General features: G+C 47.3%; 1 protein-coding gene across 3 annotated transcripts in view; it reads right to left on the bottom strand.

The window, feature by feature from the left end:
* Window positions 1-24,825, bottom strand: part of GRAMD2A (GRAM domain containing 2A) — a 41,747-nt gene that overhangs the window by 11,994 nt on the left and 4,928 nt on the right. The gene's annotated exons all lie outside the window — the stretch shown is intronic.

The raw sequence follows: 24,825 nt of genomic DNA, 5'->3' as shown, positions 1-24,825 counted from the left end.
AGGCTGAGCACAGGAGGCCTTATCAAACGAAGCCCAGGAGCTAATGCGCTGAAGGTGTGGGAGGTGGACGCCCGTCCGCCTGCAGGTGAGTGTGGCCAGGAGGAGAGGAGCCGTCTTATACCAGGAAGTGGCCTCAGTCACCTCCAACAGTCAGGACAGCTTGGTGATGAGAGCCAAACCATCTCAAAAATGTCCCTGAGGGACAGCATGGGAGGGAACAGATCCTTTCTCCCTGGGCAGGTAGGGCTCTCCAATGGCCTTTGAGTTCCTGCCTCCACTAAATGCTCCAAAGAATCGTTACCCTGGCTTCCTCCAAAGAAACGCTCCTCCAGGCTTCACATCAATAAAGCCTGAGCCATCAAACCAGCTCCAACCGAGTGGGCGCAGGGGCTGACCGAGAGAGAGGATGGCCAAGAAACACGGCCACACTGGGGCAGTATGGTGGTCAGGAACAGGTAACAAGGTCATGTGCAGTGGTCCCACAGCATATTAGGAGCTGGAGCCTGGAACCTACAAATCTCAGTGCTCAGTCACACTCCGCTCTGTGTCTGAGGCCAGCCAAAGTTCTCTTCTTCAAGAACAGAGTTATTGCATCAGCCTAAGATCTGCCAGGACCCTCAGAGACTGATTTAGCCTCACCCCCTCCCACCATACCATTGTACAGATTATGAAACTGAGTCCTGCCGAGGGACAGGCTGTGTCCGGTACTACAGTGAACAGCCAGTGACCTCACCCACAAAATCAGTCCAGCCATGGCCATGTGGCCTGGTTACCTCTGTCCTCCACCTTAGAGAGGATTTTGCCACACATATCAACATATACCTACAACAATCTTGTGAAGTGACAGATTTTGTTAGAGACTTGACTCTCAAAGTTGATTTCTGGATTTATTTGGTTCCATCACGTCACATTTCACAGAGGTTTTTTTTCCCCTTGATTTTTAAAGCTCATTATAGAAAATATGAAAAATATAAGATCAAAATCACCTATAAGAAAGATTCCCCAAAAATCACCCAAAGAAAAAATGTATGATAAATATATAACCTATACAAATGGTTATATAATCTATAATTTGTGTACCCTACTTCTGTGGCTTAACCTGATTTCATGAGAAATTTCCCATGTCACTCACTGTCCATTCCTAGGATAGATTCTCAGAAGTGAAATTAGTGGATTGAGAATGAACAGATGCAGGCCAGGCGCGGTGGCTCACGCCTATAATCCCAGCACTTTGGGAAGCTGAGGCAGGCGGATCACAAGGTCAGGAGTTCAAGACCAGCCTGGGCAAGATAGTGAAACCCTGTCTCTACTAAAAATACAAAAAAAGTAGCCAGTTGTGGTGGCGGACGTCTGTGGTCCCAGCTACTCAGGAGGCTGAGACAGAGAACTGCTTGAACCCAAGAGGTGGAGGTTGCGGTGAGCCAAGATGGCACTACTGCACTCCAGCCTGTGCTATAGAGCGAGACTCCATCTCAAAAAAAAAAAAAAAAAAAAGAATGAACAGATACTATTCCAGTTAACCCAGGCATCAGCACGATATGAGCGTGCCTGTTTCCCGATATTCAGGCCCTTCTCTGGATATTGTCTCTCACTCACCTTTGCAAATCTGATAGGTGAAAATATGTTGTCTTCATTTGTATTTCTGCTTACTGGTAGGTTGAACACTTTTTTTCCAAATAATTATTAACCACTAGAATTTCATTGTCTTATAGACAATTCACAGGTGAAATTCTTTCTTCGTTTGTATTGAAGTTCTTTCTTCATTTGTATAAATTGTTACTGGCCTTTTTTTTTTTTTTTTGAGATGGTGTCTTGCTGTTGCCTAGGCTGGAGTCCAGTGTCGGGATCTCGGCTCACTGCAACCTCTGCCTCCTGGGTTCCAGTGATTCTCCTGCCTCAGCCTCCCAAGTAGCTGGGACTACAGGCGTGTGTCACTGCACCCGACTAATTTTGTATTTTTTAGTAGAGACAGGGTTTCACCATATTGACCAGGCTAGTCTCGAACTCCTGACCTTGTAATCCCCCTGCCTTGGCCTCCCAAAGTGCTGGGATTACAGGCATGAGCCACCGTGTCCAGCCTTTTTTTTTTTTTCTTGAGACAGGGTTTCACTCTGTCGCCCAGGCTAGAGTACAGTGGCACAATCTTGGCTCACTGCAGCCTCAACCTCCAGACCTCAAGTGATCCTCCCACCTCAGCGTCCCAAGTAGCTGGGACTATAGGCCTCCACCACCACGCCGGGCTGTTTTTCATTTTTTTGTAGGGGGTGGTCTCACTGTGTTGTCCAGGCTGGTCCTAAACTCCTAAGCTCAGTCATCCCACCTCAGCTTCCCAAAGTGCTGGGATTACAGGTGTGAGCCACCATGTCTAGCTTTCTTTTTTTTTTTTTTGAGACAGAGTCTCACTCTGACACCCAAGCTGGAGTGCAATGGCGTGATCTCAGCTCACTGCAACCTCCACCTCCCAGGTTCAAGCGATTCTCATGCCTCAGTCTCCTGAGTAGCTGGGATTACAGAAGCCTGCCACCACATCTGGCTAATTTATATGTGTGTGTGTGTGTGTGTGTGTACATATATGTATATGTGTGTGTGTGTGTGTGTGTGTATATATTTGTTTTTGTTTTTGTTTTTTTAGTAGAGATGGGGTTTCACCATGTTGGGCAGTCTGGTCTTGAACTCCTGATCTCAGGTGATTCACCTGCCCTGGCCTCCCAAAGTGCTGGGATTACAGGCATGAGCCACCATGTCCGACCTGTAAATTCTTTATTGAGAATGTTAATCCTTAGTTTATCGTTTTTGTGATATTTTCCCCCAATTTGTCATTTCTCTTTTGTCTGTGCTATTTCTGCTGTGTCGGTGTGTAATTACTGTGTGGTAGATTCCATCTATTTCCATGTATGTTTCTCGCTTGGTCTAAGTCCTCTCACAGGACAGTCCTTGGAGGAGCAGCATACACAAATCAGACCACTGAGCCATTACAGCGTGAGCCTGGCAGTCAACCCATGGGGCCGCCAGGGAAAAATCCTGTAGGCTCAGCTCTAAAGAACCTGCACTCTAGCCTAAAGGATGGACGAGGGATAGAATGGGATGACAATGGGAAGGAGCTTAGACAGTACTTTCAGAGGCAGGGAGCCTGCTGCTTGAGAGTGTGACTCAAGTTCTCAGGACAGCAGGAGCTCAGAGGATGCACAGATCTGAAATATTCACAGTGGGGTTCCTAGAGAAAAGGAAGCTGAGCCTTAGAAACTGGCATAATTATAATCTTGTATGGATTATCTAATCTTGCATAGATAATCATGTCTTTGCATGGATTCCAAACCAAACACATCCTTAGGTTCAAATGTGACTTTCTCAGGGAGAGAAGCTTTCCCTCAGCCCTCCCCCAGCCTAGGTGAGGAGTCTCTGCTTCAGACACTCACAGCACCCTGATGGGAAGTCTCCTCTCAGCATCTGTCACACTGTTTCAGAGTCTGTGAGCCCCTGGAGGTGCACAGACTCCGCCTAGTCCTTCACTGAATCCCCTGAGTCCAGTGCTGAGCATGCAGCAGGCGCTCACAACAACTCTGGGGAGGGGCTTTCCTGCCTTCAGACCAGGCTCAGCCACCAAGCCCGGCCAACTCTCAAGTCTCTTTAAATTAAAAGCCAACTCCTGGCTGGGCGTGGTGGCTGAGCCTGATCTGAAGGCAGGCTCCCAGCACTTTGAGAGGCTGAGGCAGGTGGATCACCCGAGGTCAGGAGTTCAAGACCAGTCTGGCCAACATGGTGAAAACCCATCTCTACTAAAAATACAACGATTAGCTGGGCATGGTGGCGGGCACCTGTAATCTCAGCTACTCAAGGGGCTGAGGCAGGAAAATCACTTGAACCCAGGAGGCGGAGCTTGCAGTGAGCCGAGATCACACCATTGCACTCCAGTCCAGCCTAGGCAACCAGAGTGAAATTCTGTCTTTAAAAAAAAAAAAAAAAGCCAACTCCTTTACATGTGATCAAGGGGATGGTTACAAGCCACTCCTTTATGTTTATCCATTGAAGCCAGTTCCTCCTGTCTCTCTGCTGATAATGCTCTTGGCTCAGAGACCCTTCCTATGGCCAAAATGAGGAAACCTGCAGTGCTCGCAAAACAATCTTCATTCACTTTCCACTAAACAGTTGTATCTTCTCCTCTGTAGTGTTTATTTTGACAAATGAAAATAAAGAGGCCGGGCGCAGTGGCTCACGCCTGTAATCCCAGCACTTTGGGAGGCCGAGGCGGGTGGATCACCTGAGGTTGGGAGTTCGAGACCAGCCTGACCAACATGGAGAAACCCCGTCTTTACTAAAAATACAAAATTAGCTGGGCCTGGTGGCACATGCCTATAATCCCAGCTACTAGGGAGGCTGAGGCAGGACAATTGCTTGAACCTGGGAGGCGGAGGTTGCGGTGAGCTGAGATGGTGCCATTGCACTCCAGCCTGGACAACAAGAGTGAAACTCCGCCTCAAAAAAAAAAAAAAAAAAGAAAAGAAAAGAAATGGGAGCAGTGCTACTTGAAGAAGTACAGGGCAGAGTGGTCACTGAGCACGCACCAGCAGAACCAGTCAGGCAGGGGACAGCCAGTGACCAGCTGGGCCCCAACCCAGAGGGCAAAGGAGGAGGCTTTAAGAGCACAGGGCTCAGCCTGGTCGCCCACCCTGCGGGCAGCCACTGTAGACTCTAGTCATAGACTTTTTCTCACGCTAGGTGTTCATGCCCTGTGGGTCGTGAACCACATCTCCTCCCGCTCTGTCCCATCCCGTCCTGTCCTGTCCCGTCCCGTCCCCACGCCCCAGCTGTGGAGTTCATGTCAGGAGTCCTAGAAGCCACAAAACACTCTAATTTCTGTCAGGAGAGGTGTGGAGCAGGGGAGTGGCAGTATTTTGACATTAAAGGGGGTACAAAAGATTGGAAATCCTCTGATGAGGCCCCTTCCCCCAGCTAAGCCTGGTCTGAAGGCAGGAAGGCCCCTCCCTAGGGGGCACAGCAGGTGTCTGCATGCTCTCCAGCCCCAGGCAGCAAAAATACTCCCTTTTCGCATCATGAGGCAGGTAGGGAGCTCCTCAGCCCGAGAAGCTGCCAGAGGGCAAGAATGGCACCAGCACAGGGAGATGTCAAGAATGGGGAGACAGGGCAGGAGAGGAGAGGGCAACGAGTGGGAGCCCAGATACACAGGAGTCTAGGGGCCTCGTGGTGCACCTGATACAGGCACTCTGCTCTGCACACCTCCCCCGGGCTCCAAATACCCACACCAGGCAGTCACTCCCAAGTCTAACTCTGTAACCTTGACACCCACACCCTCCCAAGCTTCACACCCTGCCATCTAGATGCATCCATGCATGTAAGCTCAGCAGTAGCCCCCCAAGCCTGCTTCCTCCTTGGCATCCAATGTCTGTGAAAGGCTCTATCCTCCCTACAGTTACCCAGGCCAGAATACTCCACTCATTCTTCTCCCCACCTCCACAGCCAATCAAGCCCTCGGGTCCTCCCCACCGACCCCCGAGATAACCCATGAAACCATCTCTTTTCTCATTCCTGCTACACCACGCAAGCCAGTCCACGATCCTTTTCCCAGATGCTGGCAACAGCTCCCCGACCGAACCTGCCTCCAGCTGTGCGGGTACACACTGCCTGCCTCTCTCCCACATGCACACTGCCCAGAGGGCCAGCTAGGGCCCGGGTCTGATCCTGCCACTCTCCTGCTGATGCTCCTTCTTCACTTCCCGTCACTTCTTCAGCTGGCCTCCCAGACCTTCCTGCTTTCCAACCTCACCCCGGTCATCCCCTCACCTGCAGTGCAGCCCAGCACCTTCACTTCCATGCCACAGCAGCCCTTCACACCTATGTGCTTTGCCTGCTTACCTGCTTACCCTTCTCATGCTTATATACCTGGGGAGTTCCCGGTCATCTTTCAAGCCCCAGGTGAAATGTCACCACCTCTGTGAAGCCTTCCCTGGTTTGCCCCAGCAGAGGGGCTCACTCCCTCTTCTGTGGTCCACTGTCGCTTCTTGCAGGCTGCTGCTCCAGCACTTACCACACCAGAGTGTGCCTGTCTGTTTACACATCTGTGTCCCCCAGTTGACTCTGAGCTCCAGCAAGGGCATGTCCCGTACATCTCTGTATCCCCAGCATACAGCCAGCACCCAGTGTTTGCTGAATGAAGGAGAGACAGGGAAAGAGAGAGAACACCCCAAAAGGGAAAAGGAGAGGAAAAAGCAAGGCAGTAAGACTGAGGGAGCACAGAGAATGACACACTCAGCAGGAAAGGAGGGGAGAGGCTGGACAGGAGCTGACGGGGTCCCCCACAGCAGGGCCCTTCCCTCCAGGAGCTCTGGTCCGGTACCTCAAGGCACTCAGCCCTGGGTGGTTGACTGATCAAAGAGGAACTCAGGTGGGAGGTATGAGGCGCAAGGAAAGAATAAAGGGCCTGGGCAGGATGGGGTATTTGGGTGAAAGCACAGGCTGGGTCCCTCCTGTCTCCAGTGGGCTGCACGCCCCTGGGCGGGCCATGCCCTGGCAACACTTCCCCAGACTTCCCAGCCCTTCCTAACCACAGGGCAAACCTCCCTCCAGTACTCATCCAAGCCTCTCGCAGTGGCCAAGCCTGTGGCTGATGCTGAAGCACAAACCTCAGCCGGGCCTGCGTGGTCACAGGCAGGGCCTTCCCCACAGCTGGGGTGGGGTGGTCCCCTTGGGCATCTACTCCTCCAAGGAGGTAACCGCCCTCTCCCAAGCTGACTTCTTGTGGACCCTGTGGGTCCTGCCAACTCTTCTCAAGGCCAGGCCAAAGACAGCTCCACCCTCTTGTGCAGCCAGCCAGGACGCTCGGCCCCAGCGAGCTCCAAGCAGAGACCTGAAAACAACACTGTTCTCTTCCAAACAAAAACACATCATGGCAACAGGCCCCGACAGTACAAACCCAGAAACCAGGGAAATAGCCATCCAAGGACAGGAAGCTTTGTGGACATCTGTCCTGGATAGAACTTTGCAAACTGGAGCTCAGTAGGCTGGACCTGGGACTCTTCCCCCGACTGGCTGCTCCAGATCTCCCCGACAAGGTCTCCTCACGCCACCCTCACCTCTCACTCAGCTCACCTCCTACTTCAGGGCGAAAGGACACTCTCCTTTTAGCTCTAAAGTGTAGCCGGCTGGGTGCATATTAGAATCACCTGCAGTGCTTTTTTTTTTTTTTTTTAAAAAGAGATGGAGTCTTGCTCTGTTGCCCAGGCTGGAACACAGTGGTGCAATCATAGCTCACCACAGCCTCAACTTCCTGGGGCTCAAGTGATCCTCCTGCCTAAGCCTCCCAAAGTAGCTGAAACTACAGGTGTATGCCACCATGCCCAGCTATTTTTTTTTTATTTTTTATTTTTATAGAGGTAAGGTGTTGCTATGTTGCCCAGGCTGGTCTGGAACTCCTGGCCTCAAGCAATTCTCCCACCTCAGCCTTCCAAAGTGCTGAGATTACAGGCATGAGCCACTGTGCTCAGCCTGCAGTCCTTTTAAAAAAGAAAAAAAATGATGCCTGAGCTCTGTCTCAAACCAGTTAAATCAGAATATCTGGGAATAGCATTTAAATAATTATAGATTTATTAAATTGTTGTTGAAGTATTATTTACATACAGAAAAGCACATGTTAAGTAAATGTACAATTCAATGCATTTCACAAATGAGTACACACCTGGGAACAAGGCCCCCAGAACCACCCGCTGCTGCTTCTACTTTCATTGGCCACACCCTCCTGGCCATGGATAACCGTCATCCTGACTTCCAGCACCAGAGTGCTTTTGCTTATTTTGGGACTTTACATGAATGGAATCATACCATACATACTTGTCTGCTTTTACTCAGCAATGCATTTGAAATATGGATATACCACAATTTATTTATTCATTTTACTATTGATGGACATTTGGGCAGTTTCCAGTTTTTGCCTCTTATGAAAGTGCTATGAAAATTCTATTACCAGTCTTGTGCACGCAAATATTCACTTTTGTAGGTAAACACTTAGGATTAGAAGTGCTAGGTCATAAGGCAGGTGTATGTTCAGCTTCTTTTTTTTCTTTTTGAGACAGAGTCTCATTCTGTCACCCAGGTTGGAGGGCAGTGGCATAATCTTGGGTCACTGCAGCCTCAACCTCCCAGGTTCAGGAGATTCTCATGTCTCAACCCCGTGAGTAGCTGGGATTACAGGCATGTGCCAGCATGCCCAGCTAATTATTGTATTTTTAGCAAAGACGAGGTTTCACCATGTTGGCCAGGCTGGTCTCGAACTCCTGACCTCAGGTGATCCACCCGCCTCAGCCTCCCAAAGTGCTGGGATTATAGGCGTGAGTCACCGCACCTGGCCGGCTTTAGCTTTTAAGGGTTCCCAAGTGATTGTAAACCCCCAGCCAACTAAGAAAGCACAGGAAGAACCCTGCCCCCACCCCTCCTTTCTTTGTGGCTTCTCTCCGAGGCCAATCTGCCGCCTGGGCTCTGAAACTGGGGTCCTGACCCTCCTGAGCCTTCTTCACCCTGGCCCTCTTGAGTTTTAGGAACTTCCTTGGCAAGGCAGGGGACCCCACTGTCAATAAGATTCCCTTCTGTCAATAAGATTCCCTTCATCTGTTTAAGGCCTGAGGGCCCATTTCCCAGGTTATACCATGGAAGTCACAAGACCAGCTTTTCCAGGTGGCAGAGGCCAGCTCTGAACCACACTGTGTCCTTCCCAAGAGACTCCCTATGTGCTCTCAGGGCCACAGTCCCCACACACAGTCAGAAACTGGGTGACAAGACCTTTCCTGATAGCAAACTAGGATTCTGTGGAGAGAGGTAGGCTCATCGTCAACGTGCTGAAACTTGAAGATAAAAGGTAATTTCCCTCTTTTGCAAAAATAATGTTATTATTGCTGTCTTGCACTTTCATAGAAGCTGCACCTCCCTTTTTGTTTTCTCAGGTGACATTCCATATCTAGGACGACTGCTTTGTCCTTTCCACTGACTGGAGGAGGGGAGAAAAATCCCATAATTGAGTCTCATACTGACTGTAAGGGGGTGAGGCTTAGTGAGTTGGGGTTCCACTCAGCTCTCCTGGCAGCGCGCTCCAGAGGGGCAGGAACTCAACCTCGTCACGATCCCTTCTTCCAGGAAGGGTTCTGAGAACACCCAGGACAGGAACAGGCTTGCTCTCCCATCACTGCCTGTAGCAGCTTTGAGACGAAGGGGGGATGTGGAGGGCCAAAGGCCTATCTTCCCAAGACCTACCAAGTGACTCTGGCCACAGGCAGTGGAACCATGGTGTGCTCCAGGCCCAGGAAAAGCCATCGCAAGCTGACCAGCAGCCTCTTTAGAGTGAAAAGATGAGCCAGCCTGTCAGATTCCCTTCCTAAGCAATCCTAACTGGGAAATCTGTGATGTGGGGGTGTGCAGCCAGGAGGAAACAGGCAAGAGAGAGCAGGCAGGTGCACGCTGCAGCTACACTAGAGCAGAACCTCTGGGTGGCCATGGAGACTGGCTCTAGAGCGAGGGAAGAGGGGGCAGGAGGCGGAGAAAGAGAAGCAGGGGGCCACGGGCCAGGCCTCCAGTCTAGGAAAGCACGAAGAGGATCTGCTCCCCTAGGATGCCCATTAACTCCTTCTGTGTTTGTGTCTCTACAAAATGGCACGCAGAGAAAAAAATAATCCCCTCTGTGACCTGCAGATCATCAGGGCTACTGTAAGGATCTGCAAGAGGTCTTGACTCAGTCTGGGGTGGGGCTGGGGACACTCACAGCCCTGCCCACTGAGCAGCACATCCCCCACTAGCGCCACTGAGCGCTGTGTTAGCCTCTGTCCCATCACATCCTTGGAGGATACCTAGAGGGGCCTCTACCCACGCAAGTGAAGATGGGGGTACCACTGGGCCTCAGAGGCACCCAGAAAGCTCCATATGTGTCCTCCATGCCTGAATCTTTCCACTGGGACTACAGTCCAAGGCACCAGCTGCGGCAAGGCCCTCTCTACACCTGGGCCACACCCAGTGACTGCCTCCCACCGCCATGGGCTGGGGGGCACGACCCAATCGCAGCTCTGGCCCAGCCACGCTCAGGGTCCCTCCCTTTCCTCTCCTCCCTCCACCAGAGGTTAGAGGCCAGCAATCGCTGCCCGCTCCTGCCCAGAGCTCAAAGGCCTGTGCAGTGAGAATAGTCGCCACGGGAGACAGACAGGGACAAACAGCTGAAACCGGGAAGCTTTCCTCTTGGGGATATCCAGGATTTCCTACAAAGCACAAGCCAGATCACAGAGCCAGCCCTGCAAAGAGTGCCCTGCTGGCTGCTGGCTCCGTCCCATCATGCCCGCTGCTGCAGCGGCATCTATTTGAGCTGGCACCCCCGGGTCTGTTCATAGACCACTTTTTCTTGGCAGGCCACTTGGGGCTTGGCCGTTTCCAGACAAAAAGCTGGTCATTCAGGTCTAAAAACAGACTTGCATTCATTAAGGAACAGAGTGCCCCTGTGCTCTTGCTGGCCACCCTCCGGCCAGGCCTGCTGAGTGGGGGGGCCACAGACAGGCTGAGCCGCTCAGACGCCCCCACTCAGGGCTGCCAGGGGCTGTGGCTACTCTGGAGACAAGTCAGTTCTGTCCAACGTGGATACTGTACAGATAGCCCACCCCAACCACCCTGGGACACCCACCTCAGAATCACTGTGGCTTTGTGGATCCATCAGGCTCTTCTCAGGACCATAGGCAAGTGTGAAGGGTCTTGGGGTCCTGAAAGAGCCTGGGGCTGGGGACAGGAAGACAGGGATGCAGGCCTGAAACTGCTTCTCATTGCTGAGGGGCCTTGAGTAAGCCACTCTTCCTTTCTGGGCCTCAGTGACTCCTCTGCAAAGGGGTGAGAAAGTCACAGCTCAGGAGGGACAACAAATGTTGTCTGAGGGAAAAAAGCAGAGGCCAGGAACTGTATAAACTGCAGATGGCCACTGGCCCTCTGTGGTCAGATGAACCCCCATCCCAGGAGGGACCTCCATCAGGGCGTCCTGACTCAACCTTGGAGGGCAAGGAAGACCTTTCTGAAGATGCACAGCATTGGAGCTCCAAGGGATGCTAGCAAAATGGAGAAGGGGGATGCTGGGTGGAGAGGGTCACTGTACAGGGGTTGCCATATACAAAGGCCCCAAGGCCAGAAGTGCACAGCATGTGTGAGGAAGCTAAATAGAGCCTTGGGTCTGGAGGGCAGAGGTGAGCAGTGAAGTAGTAAGCAACAAGGCTGGAGGGGTTGGCAGGGCCAGATTATGCAGGGCCCATGGGCCTCTATAATGGTTTTGGTCATTATCTTAAAAGCAATGAGAAACCAATGTGGAGATTTAAACAGGAAAGTATATTATCAACTTTGTGTGTTAATTGCTTCAAAGTAATCCCAAGGAAGTGGGGCAAGGGAGTGGAGGGTGAATATTGATGAAACAGGAATGACTCGTGTTGTTGGTTATTGTAGCTGGGCGATGGATACATGGGGATCCACTGGACATCTCTCTCGTCCTTTGTTGTGTTTACAATTTTCTATGGAGAGAGATCAGGTGAAAGGCTGTAACTCAGCAGACAGATGATATCTTGGACTGGGTGGCAGTAGTGATGGAGGGGCAGGGATGGACTCGGAATATGTATTTCCAAGTAGAATCGATCTGACGTGGTGATGAATTGGATGAGAGGTAAAAAGAAGAAGGTGTCAAGTATGACTCTAGATTTCTGGCTTAAGTGAGTAGGATAGTGGGCTGTTATGCTGAGACTAAACGAGGTAAAAATGGACTAGAAGAAAAGCCTAGTTGGAAGAAACAGTCACGAGTTCAGCCTCGAACATGTGTGAGAGACATTGAAGTGGAGATGTCAAACTATATATGACTAAGAAGCTCAGAAGAAAGGGTTATGCAGGAGGGATAAATTTCTGAGTTACTGGCCTATAAGTGAGAAGACGAGCTAGTAAGACTGCACCAGAGAAAGTGGGTACACAAAGAACAGAAGCTATCAACAAGAATGCCAAGACTTAGGGGGAAATAAAAGTCTTTTCAACAAATCATGCTGGGACAACTGAATATCCACATGGAAAAGAATAACATGACCTTTAGCTCACACTGTATACAAAAATTAGTCAAAATTCAGCTGGGCGCGGTGGCTCATGCCTGTAATCCCAGCACTTTGGGAGGCCGGGGAGGGTGGATCACTTGAGGTCAGGAGTTTGAGACCAGCCTGGCCAACACAGTGAAACCCTGTCTCTACTAAAAATACAAAAATCCGCCGGGCGTGGGGAAGCATGTCTGTAATCCCAGCTACTCAGGAGGCTGAGGCAAGAGAATTGTTTGAGCCTGGGAGGCGGAGGTTGCAGTGAGCTGAGATCACGCCACTGCACTCCAGCCTGGGTGACAGAGTGAGACAGTCTCAAAAAAAAAAAAAAAAAAAAAAAAAAAGCCAAAATCTGCTAAAACTAGGAAACTCTTAAAAAAAACATAGGCGTAAATCTTTATGACCTATCAGGCAATGATCTCTTAGATATGACACCGAAAGCACAAGAAACAGAAGGAAAAAACAGATAAATTAGATCGCATCAAAAATAGAAATGTTTATGCTGTTAATATCGTCAAGAAAGTGAAAAGACAATCCACAGAATGGGAGAGAATATTTGCAAATCATCTGTCTGATAAGGGATTAGTATCCCAAATATATAGAGAACCCTTATAACCTTGAGGACATTATGTTAAGTGAAATAAGACAGTCACAAAAAAACATATGAATCCATTTAAATTAGGTATCTAGAGTAGTTGAATTCATAGAAACAAAGTAGAATGGTGGTTGCCAGGGCCTGGGGGCAGAGGGGATAATGAGTTGTTGTTCTTTGGGTATAGAGTTTCAGTTTTGCAAGAAGAAAAGTTCTGAAGATTGTACAACAATGTGAATATACTGAACACTACTGAAATGTGCACTCTGTTGCTCAGGCTGGAGTACAGTGGCGCAAGCATGGCTCACTGCAGCCTCAACCTCCCTGGGCTTAGGTGATCCTCCCACCTCAGCCTCCTGAGTAGCTGGGACTACAAGTACATGCTACCACGCCCAGCTATTTTTTGTATTTTTTGTAGAGACAGGGTCTCTCTATGTTGCCCAGGCTGGTCTCAAACTTCTGGCCTCAAGGGATCCTTCTGCCTCAGCCTCCCAAAGTGTTGGGATTACAGGTGTGAGCCACTATGCCCAGATGGTAGGTTGTTTTTTTTTCCTTTTTCTTAACTACAATTTAAAATTGTTCTAAAAGAACTCTTGGACAGGCGCGGTGGCTCACGCCTGTAATCCCAGCACTTTAGGAGGCCGAGGCGGGAAGATCACAAGGTCAGGAGATTGAGACAAGCCTGGCCAATAGGGTTAAATCCCATCTCTACTAAAAATGCAAAAATTAGCCAGGCATGGTGGTATGCGCCTGTCGTCCCAGCTACTAAGGAGGCTGAGGCAGGAGAATGGCATGAACCCAGGAGGCAGAGCATGTAATGAACTGAGATCGTGCCACTGCACTCCAGCCTGGGCGACAGAGTGAGACACCATCCCCCCCCCAAAAAAAAAGCTAAGTGAAAGAGGCCAGTCACAAAAGACCACATATTGTACAATTCCATGTATAGGAAATGTCTAAAATAGGAAATCCATACAGACGGAAAGTAGATTAGTAGTTGCCTAGGGTTAGAGGAAGGAGGAAATGAGGGGTGACTTCTAATGGTATAGACAGAGTGTCTTTTGGGGATGATGGTTGCACAACTTTGTGAATATACTAAACACTACTAATTTGTACATGTAAAAAAGTGAATTTTATGGTGTGTGAATGATATTTCAATGAAGACAAAGAGGTGGAGAGGGAAAAGGAGAGAAGAAAGGGAGAAGTCTGGGATCTGTGGAACTACAATCTTAAAGATTGTGTGGAGAAGGAAGAGGGGAAGTCCTCCAAAGAGATTCTGAGAGAGTGGCCCAAGAAAGAGAGGCTGGGCGCAATGGTTCATGCCTGTAACCCCAGCACTTCGAGAGGCCTAGGCTGGTGGATCTCTTGAACCCAGGAGTTTGAGACCAGCCTGAGCAACAGGGGAAGACCTTGTCTCTACAAAAAAATACAAAAAAATAAATAGCTGGCTGTGGTGGCGAACACCTGTAGTCCCAGCTACTCAGGAGACTGAGGTGGGAGGATCACCTGAGTCAGGGGAGTTCAAGGCTGCAGTGAGCTATGATTGTGCCCTGCACTCCAGCCCAGGTGACAGAGCGAGACCATGCCTCCATTAAAAAAAAAAAACAAAAAAAAACCCGGGTGTGTTGGCTCACGCCTGTAATCCCAGCAGTCTGGGGATCACCTGAGATCGACAGTTTGAGACCAGCCTGGCCAACATGGTGAAATCCTGTCTCTATTAAAATAAACAAACAAATAAATAAATACAAAACAACAGAAAGTAGAAAACCAGGTGTAAGGCTGTTATGGAAGCCAAAGGAGTGTTTCAAAAGATGGAGGGGAACGCAGAGCTGAAGTCTGCTGAGAGGCCAAGTAAGAGCAGGACGCAAAGGCAGCCCCTGAATTTACCACTGCAGATGAGTAACTTTGGTCAGGACAACTTTGGTGCAGTAGTGGGGTCTGCTCCTCCTCCTTTTCTCCTAGGCCGGTGACTGCATCCCAGGGATGGTCCGGTGAGCACAGGTCTCTGTCCACCAGCAAGGATGCTGCTGAGCACAGCTGGAAACCTGGTCCCAGCCCAGCTCAGTCCACATCCCCTCGGAAACTGCCCTCCGCCCTCCCTTGCAGGAAAAGACCACGGAGATACTGGGAACAGGTAGATAGGACTGCATCTTTCTCTCCTGGTTCCCTGAGGGGGTTGTTTGCCGTCAGGGAGGGAGAGGGACAGCCCTTGCCACGGCCTCACTGCCCGGTTCCCCAGTTCCCCAAGCCACCTTCACCCGCAGCACCTCCACCCCTCGGCTAGCACAGGCACGAACCACAAGTGTATTTTCTGCGCCTGCCTTGGAAAGGGCTGGGAAGCTGGTAAGGCAGCCGCACCCAGCATTCCAGCGCCACACTTAGTGGCTCCAAAGCGGCGCCCGCGGCGGCACTGATCCCGCCCGGCTGGCCCCAGCTGACCATTTGCAGGAGGCTGGTGGTCACAGCCAAAGCTTGCGCAGGCCGGGGAGCTGTCGGGAGTGCCGCAGCCGTGCCCCCACCTGCTGGGCCCCCGGGAAAAGGAGCGCGCGCCCCCTCCGAGCGCCTTCCTGGTGCGGTGCCTGCACCACGCATGGTAACTGGCCCGACTGAGGATGCCCGCACGGGGACTGGCCGCGAGCCCTGCCCAGGCTCCTGCCAACTCGGCTCCCCCAGGCTGGGCTCTGGCCAAGGGCCCAGATTCCTGAACAATGACCCCGTCTTGAGGAGCTTGCTGGGTCCTGGGACCTCCTCCTCCAGGGAGAACCCCAGATTGTCTAACTGCGGGAGCGCTCCTAGGAATGCCTGCTCTCGCCACTTTTATTCAGCCTTGTCCTGGAGCTTCCAGCCACCGCACGCAGGCGAGAAAAATAAATAAAAGGTTCACTTACATGTTAAAAAGAGACAATTATTGTTTGAAGATGGTCAGATAAACTACCTGAACAATACGTAATCAACCAACAAATCATAAAAAAGTGGCGCAGATATTTTTATATTTGGGCACTGAAGTAGGCAGAACTGTGATAGGGTAGACACATAATTAACTCATGGAATTAATTACTACTTTAACGGTTACAAGATCAATAGATCTTGTCCAGTAAATGGTATTGGGGCAATTGGCTACCTCCCAAATGACTGATTCTTTAACTTGTCAAAATCAATCGTTTTCCTGTAGACCTACAATACAGTTATAAAGTATATTTGGGAAAATAATATATATTCATATGACAACAAAAAGTATATTTTGTTCCGGGTTTTGTTTTTGGTTTTTTTGAGACGGAGTCTTGCTCTGTCACCCAGGCTAGAGTGCAATAGCACAATCTTGGCTTACTGCAACCTCCACCTCCCAGGTTCAAGCAATTCTCCTGCCTCAGCCTCCTGAGTAGCTAGGACTACAGGCACATGCCACCACACCTGGCTAATTTTTGTATTTTTAGTAGAGACGGGGTTTCACCATGTTGGCCAGGCAGGTCTTCAACTCCCAACCTCAGGTGATCCACCTGCCTCAGCCTCCCAAAGTGCTGGGATTATGGGCGTGAGCCACTACTCCTGGCCTGAGTCAAAGTTTTAAAGGAGCAAATTTACCCCAAATTAATTTGTAAATGTTCCAACAGGGTGCACGTGCGTGTGCACACATGTGAAAGAGAGTAAGAAAATTTTGAAAAAGAAAATGATGCAAAGGCTTTGCCTTACCAGATGTAGAACAAATTACAAAGGTAGATTAATTAAGTAGTGAGGTATTAACTGGCCTAGGAAAGACTACTAGATCAATGGAACATAAGACAGTTCAGAAAATGACCTATGAGTATATGAGAATTTAGCACATCACGAAGAACGTGTTTCATACAAGTAAGGAAAGAATGAGTTGTCCAATAAATGGTATTGGGGCTACCTCCCACCATTCACAAAAAGATAATCCAGGGAGATAAAACACCTAAATATTTTCTAAATCTGTAAATAGCTAGAATAAAAGAGAATATTTTTAAATATCAGGAAAAGTTTTTCTAAGCAAGATATAAAACCCAGAACACATAAAAGATTTAATTGCATAAACATTTAAAATTTCTGTATATCAAAATTTAAGTGGACAAAGGATGGGTATTCTTCATATGTAGGGAGCTCATCCAAGTCAATAAAAAAAGGTAAACAAACTAATAGAAAAGTGAGCAAAGAATATGAACAAGCAATTTACAAAACTATCTTACCTATCTTATCGGTAAACCCTAAAATTATAGTGCTCAGTGTTACCAAGGATGTGAAAATAGTCATTTATTATTCCCCATTATAAGACTAAAGACTGAGTTAACCTTTCTAATATACATCAAATGCCTTAAGAAATACAAAATCTTTTTTTTTTGGAGACAGTCTCGCTCTATCACCCAGGCTGGAGTGCAGTGGCACAATCTCTGCTCACTGCAACCTCCGCCTCCTGGGTTCAAGCGATTCTCCTGCCTCAGCCTTCCGAGTGGCTGGGACTACAGAAGCATGCCACCACACCCGGCTAATTATTGTATTTTTAGTAGAGAACGGGGTTTCACTGTGTTAGCCAGGATGGTCTCAATCTCCTGGCCTCATGATCTGCCCACCTCAGCCTCCCAAAGTGCTGGGATTACAGGCGTGAGCTACCGTGCCCAGCCAAGAAATACAAATTCTTTAACCCAACAATTCCTTTTAAGACACTTGATGTAAGGAAATAAATGGACAAAAATGTATATTCATATGATTAACAATTATGGGGAAAAATGTAGAAATACAAAATGGTATTTTATCAATATAATGGATTCCTAAGCAATTGATAAAAAAGAGTAAGTTAGGCCGGGCGCGGTGGCTCACGCCTGTAATCCCAGCACTTTGGGAGGCCAAGAAGGGTGGATCACGAGGTCAGGAGATCGAGACCATCCTGGCTAACATGGTGAAACCCCGCCTCTACTAAAAACACACACAAAAAATTAGCTGGGCGTGGTGGCAGGCGCCTTTAATCCCAGCTACTGGGGAGGCTGAGGCAGGAGAATGACCTGAACCCGGGAGGCGGAGCTTGCAGTGAGCCGAGAGGGCGCCACTGCACTCCAGCCTGGGCGACAGAGCAGGACTCCGTCTCAAAAAAAAAAAAAAAAAGAGTAAGTTAGAGCTCCTATATGTGCTAATATGGAAAAAAAAAGTCCAACATGTATTGTAAGTGATAAGTAGGTACAGAGTGAATGCAGTGGCTCATGCCTGTAATCCCAGAACTTTTGAGAAGCCAAGGCAGATGGATCACGTGAGCTCAGGAGTTCGAGACCAGCCTGGCCAACATAGTGAAACCCCTCTCTACTAAAAATACAAAAAAAAAAAAAAAACTAGCTGGCTGTGGTGGTAGGCTCCTGTAATCCCAGCTACTCGGAAGGCTGAGGCAGGAAAATTGCTTGAACCCCAGAGGTAGAGGTAGAGTGAGCTGAGATCGTGCCACTATACTCCAGTCTGGGCAACAAGAGCAAAACTCCATCTCAAAAAAAAAAAAAAAAAAGAAAAGAAAAGAAAAGTAGATACAGATCAGTATGATATAATCTATAACATAAAAAAACTATACTGAAGGGTATATATACATCAAACAATCATGACTACATCCAGGAGAATAAAGGAATGATGTTCACTCTTTATATACTTTGTTTTGTTTGAACTTATACTAACAGGTTTGTAATACTTTTAAAATCAAAACCAGTAAAGCTCTTAAAGTAAATTAAAGGCTGGGCATAGTGGCTCATGCCTGTAATCCCAACACTGGGAGGCTGAGGCAGGAGGATCGCTTGAGCCCAGGAGTTTGAGACCAACCTGGGCAACACAGTGAGACCCCATCTCTACAAAAAAAATGAAAATCAGCCAGGTGTGGTAGCATGTGTCTGTAGTCCCATCTGCTACTTGGGAGGCTGAGGTGGGAGGATCACTTGAGCCTGGAATGTTGAGGCTGCAGTGAGCTGCGATCATGTCACTGCACTCCAGCCTGGGCAACAGAGCAAGACCCTGTCTCAAAAGAGAAAAAAAGGAGAGAAAAACTAAAAAAAAAAAAAAAAAGTAAAGTAAATTAAAGATATAAGTGATATATACATTTTAAGACAGGGTCTTACTCTGTTACCCAGGCTTGAGTGCAGTGGTGCAATAAAAACTGACTGCAACCTCTGCTTGCTGGGCTCAAGCAATTCTCCCACCTCAGCCTCCAAAGTCGCTGGGACTACAGGCATGTGCCATCAAGCCTGGCTAATTTTTGTATTTTTTATAGAAACAGGGTCTCGCCATGTTGGCCAGGCTAGTCTCAAACTCCTGGGCTCAAGTGATCTGCCAGCCTCAGCTAGCCTCTGAAAGTGCTGGGATTACAGGGTGTGAGTGAGGCACTGTGCCTTTTTTTTTATTTTTTTAACTTTTTAGATTTTAAAGCTTTAAAGTTAATACTATCTAATGTTGATCAACATATTGGTGAATGAACAATCTCACATATCTGTATGGTAGGACAGTATGAAAAAGGTACATAAATTTTATATGTAGACACCTGTCACACCCATAAATTCCATTTCTAAAAATTTATTGCTAGGAAATAATTGAGCACAAATTACAATGTATAGTAAGAATGTTCACTGGCCAGGCATGGTGGCTCACGCCTGTAATCCCAGCACTTTGGGAGGCCGAGGCAGGCAGATCATGAGGTCAGGAGTTCCAGACCAGACTGACCAATGTGGTGAAACCCTGTCTTTACTAAAAATACAAAAATTAGCTGGGTATGGTGGTGTGTGCCTGTAATCCCAGCTACTCAGGAGGCTAAGGCAGGAGAATCACTTGAACCCAGGAGGCGGAGGCTGCAGTGAGCTGAGATCTTCCCACTGCACCCCAGCCTGGGCAACAGAGCTAGACTCCATCTCAAAAAAAAAAAAAAAAGCTCATTAAAGTGTAGTTAGAGGAGAAAAAAGGAGGTACTATAAATGTCCATCAATAAGGCACAAATTGTGTTTTATTTGTAGACTAGAAGGCTATGTAACCATTAAAAATATTTATCAATATTTATTAAAACTTATTAAAAAGTTTATATGAACATGAAAGATAGGATTATATAACATTGGAAAAACGTTCTGTAGAACAGTGTGCCTAATAAAATACATGTAGAAAGATGCTCACTAAAATTCCAACATTTTCCTCCACAAATTGGGATTTTACATGTTTTTTGTTTTCGTCTTTATACTTTTCTGTATTTTTGGTATACTTTGCCTAAATTTTTTTTTGAGACGGAGTCTTGCTCTGTCGCCCAGGGTGGAGTGCAGTGGCATGATCTTGGCTCACTGCAACCTCCGATCCCCAGGTTCAAGCGATTCTCCTGCCTCAGCCTCCCCAGTAGCTGGGATTACAGGTGCCTGCTACCTCAGCGAGGTAAATTTTTGTATTTTTAGTAGAGACAGGGTTTCGCCGTGTTGGCCAGGCTGGTCTCGAACTCCTGACCTCAGGTGATCTGCCCACCTTGGCCTCCTGAAGTGCTAGGATTACAGGTGTGAGCCACCATGCCCAGCCTTTAAGTGCTTTATTGGTTTTGATGTTAAAAGTATTACACACCTGTTAGAATAAGTTCAAACAAAACAAAGGATTCAGGCCACTTTGCCTGATTTTTATAATTAGAATAAACAAACTATTTTCATTTAGTAAAAGAATTTTTAAAAAGGAGGAGGAGAAGGCAGGAAAAAGAATTGTTCCAAAGGCACTGCGTTATTATTAATGAATAGACACCTCTGAAATTCAAAATTCCTAAAATCTCATTCTTCACTACATGGAAACGTTCAGAACCAACAGAAAAATAAAGCTTGGTTTTAAAAATGAACTTTGGGCCGGGCGCGGTGGCTCAAGCCTGTAATCCCAGCACTTTGGGAGGCCGAGACGGGCGGATCACGAGGTCAGGAGATCGAGACTATCCTGGCTAACACGGTGAAACCCCGTCTCTACTAAAAAATACAAAAAACTAGCTGGGCGAGGTGGCGGGTGCCTGTAGTCCCAGCTACTCGGGAGGCTGAGGCAGGAGAATGGTGTAAACCCGGGAGGCGGAGCTTGCAGTGAGCTGAGATCTGGCCACTGCACTCCAGCCTGGGCGACAGAGCGAGACTCCGTCTCAAAATAAATAAATAAATAAATAAATAAATAAATAAATAAAAATAAAAATGAACTTTACCAAATCGACATGTGATAAAAATTACACAAGACTAAATATAGTTCCACACACATGCACAGACACAAACGAGTGCATGTAAAACTAGTGAACTCTGACTAAGGTAGATGGATTATATCAGTGTCAATTTTCTGGTTGTGATACTGTTCTATTGCTATTCAGGATGTTACCATTGGGGGAAACTGGGTGAAGAATACATGAGATCTCTCTGTAGTACTTTATAATATTGAACGTGAATTTACAATTCTCTCGAAACAAAAAGTTTATTTTAAAAAGTGAACTTTGTGCCTGGAAAAGTAAAACAGAGGTAGCTTTTCTTAGAGTTGTAGCTGAATTATCACTAAGAAGCCCCATTTCGGTTCTCAAAGTTAGAGGCACTGAAAGGAAAGTACGTTTTAGTGAGCACCTACTGGGTACCAGGCCATTACACAGCCAGAGTACCTCTGAAGCAGGTTAGCTGTGAGTCTGTTTTATAGACAGATAATGGGAGGCTCAGAGCCAGTAGTAACTCAGCAGTAACTTGTGGAGCAAGAGTGTGAACCCAGGTCTGTCTGAAAGCTTAGGCTGCCCTATCACATCACACTGACTACAGGGCTGGGAATGGCTTAAAAGACAAAAACCAAACCAAACCCTTATTCAGTGTTCTCCATATCAAGAAACTCCATGTAAAGAAATAAATATTCGAGTGGGTGGGGGAAAAAAGGCACATTATAACTAGGCAACAGGAATTTCAAAATGTGTGCCTATACATGAATACCATCTATTAGATCTGTCACTGCAGCCCTAACTATTAGAAAGTTCTTCCTGGCTCGGCGCTGTGGCTCATGCCTGTAATCCCAGCACTTTGGGAGGCCAAGGCGGGTGGATCACGAGGTCAGGAGATCGAGATCATCCTGGCTAACACGGTGAAACCCCGTCTCTACTAAAAAAATACAAAAAATTAGCTGGGCGTGGTGGCGGGTGCCTGTAGTCCCAGCTACTTGGGAGGCTGAGGCAGGAGAATGGCGTGAACCCAGGAGGTGGAGCTTGCAGTGAGCCGAGATCGCGCCACTGCACTCCAGCCTGGGCAACACAGTGAGACTCTGTCTCAAAAAAAATTTTTTTTAAAGTTCTTCCCAGTACCTGAATGGACCTCCTTCTAGCTAATAATCCTTCAGCAAGGAACAAACCTTTGTCCTCATGTTCCTTCCTTGATAGAACTGGATCTCCACTGCTGGTGTGACCAGGGCAAAGTCTGCACCACAACTCTCTCTTCTTTTGCATTGTCTTGTATTGCAAGATTCATTAACTTTTCCAGTTTCTGTTTTCACATGGGGACAATTGGTTATTTCCCATTCTCCCAAGTCTTCCATCATTATGGACGCAGATTGACAATCTAATGTAAATTACATGCCTCTGAGGTCCAGGCAAGAGTTGGAGAGCGGATCTGTGAACTCCTAGAACTTTGGGCAAAATTGCTGGGGCTGAACAAAGGGGTATGTTTCTGGGAAGAGAGCATTTCGCTTTTATTAGATTCCCAGTGTAGCCTATGACCCCCAAATGATAGCAGATACTCCTCTAATTAGGCAGCTCCTTGGGGAAATGGCTGATTCCAGATCTGAGGAAATGCAAAAAGGAGCCTAAAACGTCTAATCATACCAGAAACTAAGGAAGTCATCGAAGCCTGGAGTCATGGATCAAGAACTCAGGAACCAACTTAAAGATGGGACCATTTGAGCATCAATAAGAATGGATTAAAACACATCAAATATGTTCAAATCCATGAGATTATAATAACACCGAAATGACTCACTGGCCACCTTGGTGGATACTAGAGCCCATACCACAATTTTGAAAACTAAGAAATAAGAGTCAAGTATTTGTTCTGCCTTTCTAGTACTGGCTATAACTCAGGATAAGCAAATAGTTGAAAAGGGAACACACCTTTTTTTTTTTTTTTTTTTCCAGATGGAGTATCGCTCTGTCACCCAGACTGGAGTGCAGTGGCGTGATCTTGGCTCACTGCAAGCTCCGCCCCCCGGGTTCACGCCATTCTCCTGCCTCAGCCTCCCTAGCAGCTGGGATTACAGGTGCCCGCCACCACGCCCAGCTAATTTTTGTATTTTTTTTTAGTAGAGACGGAGTTTCGCCATGTTGGCCAGGCTGGTCTTGAACTCCTAACCTCAGGTGACCCGCCCACCTCGGCCTCCCAATGTGCTGGGATTACAGCAGGAGCCACTACACCTGGCCGGGAACACATCTTTTTATAGAAAGAGTCTCCTAATAAATGATGAAAAACTGGTAGGATTAGACTAATAACCATTTTCCAGTCCCTAATGAAATAATGGGTCAGAATGAAATAATCATCAATGGCTGCTGACATTCTTCAAAGAGAAATAACTGATACTATACGCTTCTTGAAGCACACAATACCATCAGAATCTGACCAAGACTCTAGGTTCAACTCCCAATGTATAGGAAATACATAAATCAAAGGAATGGTTTAAACAACATCAACAAATCAGAAGAAGTTATAGAAAACATAGCCTGGTTTTTTCAGCAAATAATTTGCAAGGGAAAAAGAAAGGGAAGAAAAGAGGAAACCACAGATGTAAAGAGATTACAGAGATAAAGATATATAGATTCAAAATGTCAACTCTTGGCCGGGCGCCGTGGCTCAAGCCTGTAATCCCAGCACTTTGGGAGGCCGAGACGGGCGGATCACGAGGTCAGGAGATCAAGACCATCCTGGCTAACACGGTGAAACCCCGTCTCTACTAAAAATTACAAAAAACTAGCTGGGCGAGGTGGCGGGTGCCTGTAGTCCCAGCTACTTGGGAGGCTGAGGCAGGAGAATGGCGTGAACCCGGGAGGCGGAGCTTGCAGTGAGCCGAGATCTGGCCACTGCACTCCAGCCTGGGTGACAGAGACTCCGTCTCAAAAAAAAAAAAAAAAAAAGTCAACTCTTTGACTTTAAAGTATAAACTTCATCTGAATCCTTATTAAAATAAATGGTACAAAGACATTTATGAGACAATGGAGGGAATGTAAATGCTGACCAGCTATCAGATTAAGGAGTTACTGTCATCTTTTAGATGTAATAATGATATTGTAGAAATATTTTTTAAAGGCTCTTTTATAGATATATACCGAAATATTTTTGGATAAAATAATAGCTACAATTTGTTTCAGAATAATCCAGGAGACAGGGAGATATATATGAAACAAACTTTACCCATGACTTAATTATTGCTAAAACTGGGAGATGGGTACATGCCACTTATTACACTATTCTCTCTCCTTTTGTATATGTTTGAAATTTTGCACAATAAAAAGTTAGCAATTCAGAATATAAACATGTTTCAACTTGTTTAATAATGAAGGAAGCGCAGTAGGAATGCCAATTCTAAGTATTGTCACTGGGTTATTTTAAAATAAAATTTCAGGCCGGGCGCGGTGGCTCAAGCCTGTAATCCCAGCACTTTGGGAGGCCGAGACGGGCGGATCACGAGGTCAGGAGATCGAGACCATCCTGGGTAACACAGTGAAACCCCGTCTCTACTAAAAATACAAAAACTTAGCCGGGCGAGGTGGCAGGCGCCTGTAGTCCCAGCTACTCGGGAGGCTGAGGCAGGAGAATGGCGTGAACCCGGGAGGCGGAGCTTGCAGTGAGCTGAGATCTGGCCACTGCACTCCAGCCTGGGTGACAGAGCGAGACTCCGTCTCAAAAAAAAATAAATAAATAAATAAAATAAAATAAAATAAAATAAAATAAAATTTCTAAGTAATTCTTCAAAAATTCAAAATTTATTTTAAAATAGCATTTTGTGTGGCCCGAGTGATTACTGGCAGGTTTTGAGTAATCCGGTTAATTCCAACACAAATTAGAAATATCTAAACTTTTTTTCTACAGAAGAGAGAAAAAAAAAGTTCTAATAATCAATCACAGTTGTTTGGTCAGGCATACCGCCCAGGCTGCTGTGCGCTCGGTGAGCCAATGA

The sequence above is a fragment of the Macaca nemestrina genome, chromosome 7 (genome assembly GCF_043159975.1).
Source record: "Macaca nemestrina isolate mMacNem1 chromosome 7, mMacNem.hap1, whole genome shotgun sequence".
Lineage (NCBI taxonomy): Eukaryota > Metazoa > Chordata > Mammalia > Primates > Cercopithecidae > Macaca > Macaca nemestrina.
This window is presented reverse-complemented; position numbering and strand designations above follow the sequence as displayed.